This window comes from Coregonus clupeaformis, unplaced genomic scaffold (genome assembly GCF_020615455.1).
Source record: "Coregonus clupeaformis isolate EN_2021a unplaced genomic scaffold, ASM2061545v1 scaf3004, whole genome shotgun sequence".
In the NCBI taxonomy this organism is placed as follows: domain Eukaryota; kingdom Metazoa; phylum Chordata; class Actinopteri; order Salmoniformes; family Salmonidae; genus Coregonus; species Coregonus clupeaformis.
The window spans coordinates 44,711-50,763 of record NW_025536458.1 but is presented as its reverse complement, the minus strand read 5'-3'; the positions used below and the strand labels follow the sequence as shown (position 1 = coordinate 50,763).

At 44.3% G+C, this 6,053-nt stretch overlaps 1 long non-coding RNA gene across 2 annotated transcripts; it reads right to left on the bottom strand.

Moving 5' to 3' along the window:
• Positions 1–668: 668 nt before the first annotated feature.
• LOC121564829 lies at positions 669–4,039 on the bottom strand. Of its 2 annotated transcripts, none has more exons than XR_006000288.2 (3): positions 4,007–4,039; positions 1,056–1,126; positions 669–926 (listed from the first exon to the last, which is right to left on the bottom strand). It is a non-coding gene; the product is annotated as an uncharacterized LOC121564829 (long non-coding RNA). The 2 variants fall into 2 exon arrangements; XR_006660539.1 differs by lacking the exon at positions 4,007–4,039 and adding an exon at positions 1,265–1,280.
• Positions 4,040–6,053: the final 2,014 nt, after the last annotated feature.

Below are 6,053 nucleotides of genomic sequence, written 5' to 3'. Positions count from 1 at the left end.
TAGTAGGTAGCCTATGGGTTTTGCGCATATTCTGCAAACAGGCTGGCCAAGTCATCTGGTTCTCCATCGTCGTTAGGTGTGAAACTGAAATGTGCCCAAACAGGTTGTTATGGGGTTTTTTTTTGCTATGAGAGCCATCTTTTTCACCTCACTCCTCTGATCTACTGTAACAATGAAAAAGGTCAGAGGTGAAGGTCAGAGGTCAGAGGCTACCCACCCACCCCCCAGCCTGTAGGCTATAGATCTAGAGGTACTATAGTTACCCCCGGTCCCCACTTTTCACCTCACCCCCCCCTCTTCAATTAACCTGAATTGACCTTCAAAGATTCTCTCCTATTCGCGCATAGAGCAGATTTGGTGATTGCGGTGCATCAAAAGATAGTCCATCTATTAAACTGTCTATATCTCCTCCAACTAAGTCAGCAAAACAATACCATATAATCAATAGTTAACACTCCCGCTATGGATAAAGTATATCTACATTAAAATAAAGGTGATAAAACATTTTATGGAGAGAAAATCATACTTCTTTTTGGTTTTGACGGTAATTTTATTTTCATGGTGTTCTTCATCCAAAACCGTCAATGTCACGGTTATCCAATTACCGTCACAGCCCTACATTCAACCATTGTAAGTAATCGGATGCACAGTAAGCTCAACATGGGGATAGGGCAGGTATAAAGTGTAGACTACAGTGTGTAATCATGTCCATGCTAATTGCTAACCTCCTGGTGTCCACTGAAGGCTGCATGGTGCAGCGCCGTGCGCCCGGCCCGGTCTGACACGTTCACGTTGCTGAGGAGAGGGACCAGGGCCTCGGCACAGCGGACTGCCTTATTGGCCGCAGCGATGTGGAGCGGCGTTTGCCAGTTCTTGTCCCTGGCGTTCACATCAGCAGAGTGTTTCAATAACACCTGGACAGCCTCCTACAGGAACACAGTTCAAATCCCATGTTCAACTTTGTTTAAAGTGCATTTAAAAATCACAACACACTTAACAGTCAAACACATATGCACAGGAGTGTGTGTGAGGGCTGACAGTATCACTACACGTACCTCACTGCAGGAAGCCAAGGCCCGGTGCAGAGGAGTGAGCCACTTGTTGTCTTTGGCATTTACTCTGGCTCCTGGGACACAGACAGAAAAACAGGTGACAGACCGACAGGGGGACAGACCGACAGGGGACACATTCAGTGCCTAACAACACACTATACAATACAAGTAAAATGATATACAACATAATTCTGACAAAATAAATGACATACCTGTACACGAAGAGACAACACACAATAGCTTAGCCCTTGGTGCAGCCACAGCTCTCGGGCACCTGCGTGAGCACATAGAAACTCACTGTCTAATCAGAGACTTCAACACATTAGTTCCCACAATGAGTTCATCAACCTGCCCATCAACAATAAGCACTGGGACTACATAACAGAAGCCATAAAGTTGCATTTTTAAGTCACACATGCCCACTGGGCTAGTTTGTTCCCACCACAACCCACCAGGATGATGTCTGAAGGAGCTAGAAAGTTCCCCTCTACCACTCCTGCCTCCCTCAACCGAGGTACAATATCTGCGCGCAGAGTAGTAGCCATGGACCCACTATCTAACATCCCCTTCAGCTCAACTTTATCCTGTACTAGCACAGTGGTGTAAAACAAACTGTCATTCTGAGTAATTCTCATTGTGTTCTGAAAAATGACTGTGTTGTTCTTGGGTACTGACTCACAAAAGTAAGAATAAACAGATTGGATATCATCATCAGTGGAGGAAAAATAAGAATGCCCCACATTGCCCTCCTCAGAACGGAGGCTTTCTAGTTTTCCTGAGACCTGCCAGTCTGTCCACATCCAGGGTTCTGTCGCTGCCCAGCCTCACTACAGTCAAAGCTCATGTGGCCCGGAGAAAAGCACTTGACGCACAGCTGGTGCATCTGACACTGAGCTTTGGTCCAGTGATTAGTGCTTCCACAGTCAGCGCACTCATGCTGAAGTTTGTGGAACTGTTTACGGGGCCCTCTACATTTAACATGTTTAAGTCATTTAGCAGACGCTTTTATCCAGAGCGACTTACAGTTAGTGCATACGTTACTTTTTTTTTTCATACCCCCCGTGGGAATCGAACCCACAACCCTGGCGTTGCAAACACCATGCACTACGAACTGAGCCGGCCATTCCCTCCACTACCCTAGGCGACGCTGGTCCAATTGTGCGCCGCCCCATGGGTCTCCCGGTCGCGGCCGGCTACGACAGAGCCTGGATTCAAACCAGGATCTCTAGTGGCACAGCTAGCACTGCGATGTAGTGCCTTAGACCACTGTGCCACTCACAGACTGAGTATTGCTGAGTATTGCTGACCAGAGCCTTCTCTAACAAAGTCAAAAATTTATTTAATGTCCCACCCTCAGATACAGATGATGCCTGGTCTGGTTCACGGCCACATTGAGAAAAAGATGACACATTAGGTCTTTTCACAGGACCCACTCCCTCCTGAGGGCAGTCAAAAACAGCAGCAACCTGCTGTGAAAGTTGTGTTCTACATGCTTTACGTTCCCTTAACAGTTCATCCAACCGATCCTGTACCTCACTGGCTGTCCAGTCACGAATGGGTTTGCTCTTGAACACTTGGGCCAACTCTTTATCAGGACAGTTGCGTACAAACATGACTGCCAACTCTGAGCACTGATTGGGTAAGGTCCTGCCCTCACTCACAAGGTACTGTTCGGCTGCCTCTGCAGCTTTGTTAAGCCTAATCCAGAAATCTATTGGACCCTCATTAGCATATGGTTTGATTGAATAGAAATCAGCTAATGGCATACCTGAGCAGACAGTATCCCCAAAGTGTTGCTTGAAAACACTGAACACCGCCTTAACATCTGTGACAACAAGGTTGTTACGCTTCCAGACTTTGGTCACATCACGTGCCCTCCCCATGAGCCTAGACATCACCTCCCCAACATTCCCAGACCCAGTGTAACCCCTCTTCTCTAGGTAGACTTCCATTAACTCCTCCCACTCCAGGACAGAGTACTTATCTGAGCCATCACCCCTAAAAAGAGGTGGAGCACTAACATCTGACTTCACAACCAGATTCAGCTTGGACGCATCAATAAAGGTTGACCCACACTGCTCAGGCAGGGGAAACTGCTGGGGTTGGTGAGGGGGACGGGCAGGAGAAAGACTTGAAACCCCAGGCTGCAGTAAACTCGCTCTGATAGATTCTCCTATCTCTGAACCAATCTGCTTAATAAGGTCACTAAGCTGACTCGGAGGCGTCCCATTATCACCGAGTACTGTGGATGATGGTACATCAAAAGACAGAGGTGGGATACCCTGGTCAGGTGGAACAAACAGCCTACCCCTCCCAGTGCTTGCAAACTCAGGACTAGCAAACGCTCTACTCCCAGGAGCTGAATGTACAATTGGTGTAAATGGAAGGACACCCCTCCCTCTACCCACACTAAAATCCACAGCATAACACGTCTTATGGATTTGAGAATCTTCCATGGCTCAACAGAGCACTAAAATACAATGTAATTTAGTGCATTCAAATACCCAAAAAAATTAATGCAATAAACAAATTCATCCAAAACATACAAATAAGCACGAATACCTGTATCTAATGAATATTCTACATTCACTTTCACTGTTTACAGTATATATTCACTTACAGTAAGCCATCAACAAATTCACATGCGCAGGTCGTGCACCTCATCCACATGCACAGCTCCGGCGGTCGGCTTGAGCTGACCAGTCGGCAGGTCACTTAGGACACTGCCACAACTGGAATTCTGATGGTTGGATAATTTTTATTCGACCTGCACACGAAGAGACAACACACAATATGTTAGCTCTTGGTGCAGCCACAGCTCTCGGGCACCTTGCTAGTTGAAGGTCAGGCAAAAATGAACAGGTGCTGCATGCACACATTCAGTGCCTAACAACACACTATACAATACAAGTAAAATGATATACAACATAATTCTGACAAAATAAATGACATACCTGTACACGAAGAGACAACACACAATAGCTTAGCCCTTGGTGCAGCCACAGCTCTCGGGCACCTGCGTGAGCACATAGAAACTCACTCAAACACTGACCCAAATACTCCCGAGTTACAATAGGTACCCTAATTAGCGAGCTCGGTGAAAGTTGTTAACATACATCTTTATATTGTCCACATTGTAACAAAACCTGTAGTTGCGTAACAGCACTTTGTGTAACTTTACCACAGTTTTATATCGACAAATTACGGCGCCAAGGACAACATACCTTGCTAGTTGAAGGTCAGGCAAAAGAGAACAATAAGAGGGTACATAAATACAGATAACCCGCGATGGACCAAACCAAAATATACACAACTTTTACAATTAGGTGTATTTGCAATATAGATACATAAAAATGTTTGTACACCAAAAAATAACATTAGCTATGCAGCTGTAATTAAATAAAGAAACCACATTGAATTATTATTATTATTAACTTATTAACATCCCCTCTTGACCTGGCCTACTTGAACTGTCCTTGTGTGCAATTTGGTGCATAATCTAGGGGAACAACATCACACTACTACACATATAATTCAAGTCATACCTTTATTGTCATTCATGCTCTTATTTTTAACCTAGTAGTTTTGCAAAAGTGTAACCTGCGTCAATTCTAGGAAATATTGGAATAACGTGCTTAAGAGGAGCCCTGACACGCACAACAGGATAACACAACTACCACATTTTCAATTGACAATCATTGATTTAAATGGATGTGGTCAATAGATTTGTATAGGCATATATACTAATTTAATTTAACTTGTAAGCCAAGGTTGGATTAGTAGGTCTATGCAACATGCACCTGGATAACCGCGTCATGAATCGGAACGGGCTCCAACGTCCTCATATACACATTATGACAAAATAAAGATCTTAATATTTCACGAAATAAAGACATAGAAGAAAACAGGTTCTAGAAACTCAATTTCTCCATGGCAATAGAATGTAAACATGTAAATTGCGCCAAACATATCCAAATATCGCCTACAACTCAATTCTCAGCGCAGCATATTGGACGACTCCACAGGCATTGATCATTCGCGACTTTAAGTCATTCCTGTTATCTCTAGAGCATCCCGTATATTTATAGCGCTGCATTTCGTCCCCCTCTGACCATGGATAGGGTTGGGAGCATTCCTGAGTTCACTTATGGTCCCACTAAGGTAATCTTAGGAGATATTCCTTTTGGCATACTGTAAATGCCTGTGCATAATGTACCTAATAAAGCATAATTGTTTTAATTATCTTCAAAGGAATTCTGTAGAAGCAGCCTTTATTTTCAGACTCTGCAGGCCTGCTGGGAGGAAGCATATTACAATAAACAGGTAAGATTCATCCCACAAAAAAAAGTAACCACAGAAAAAAAGAGATAGATTTAATCCCAAAACAAGAGTTTTATTTCAAGACAGTTTAGAGAAGATGGTCATAAGAGTTTTTAATATGACTTGCAAATTGTGAGACATGAGCAGTTGTGAAATGAGGCCCTTCTGAAAGCACATTATATGGTCTTTAGTGGCACGGTCTCACACCTTACCTCATCTTGCAGAAGAAGTTCATGGTCCACTATCTGCTGCTCCAGAGTCGAGGCCAGGTCTCGCCCCATGTCACCATGGAGCACATGAGCGACTGGCTGGTGTCTCAGGGCAAAAAATCCCTTAGGGAGAGGTGAGTACCACGTCAGCTCTCACCTTCACTGCCATTCTCTGTCACCAGCAGCACTCCAGGAGGTGTGGGTAAAATAAACAACAGATCAATAGGAAGCCAGGAAAGTTGAAATGCTTTGTGTTTTATTTGAAGGGTGTGGAAGGAAACCCTGGAGGAGGGGAACGAACTCACTCGGCTGGTAAGAGAATGAGAGTTAGAGACTTAGACTATCAGTCAGTGAGCTCCTTTCTAGCCTTTCAACAACTAGTCAGTACAGCAGAATATATCTGTTGTGAAATTACACTAATGGGACTTCCTGTTTCCTACGGCAGACCTGGGAAGTAAACACCTGCCTAAAA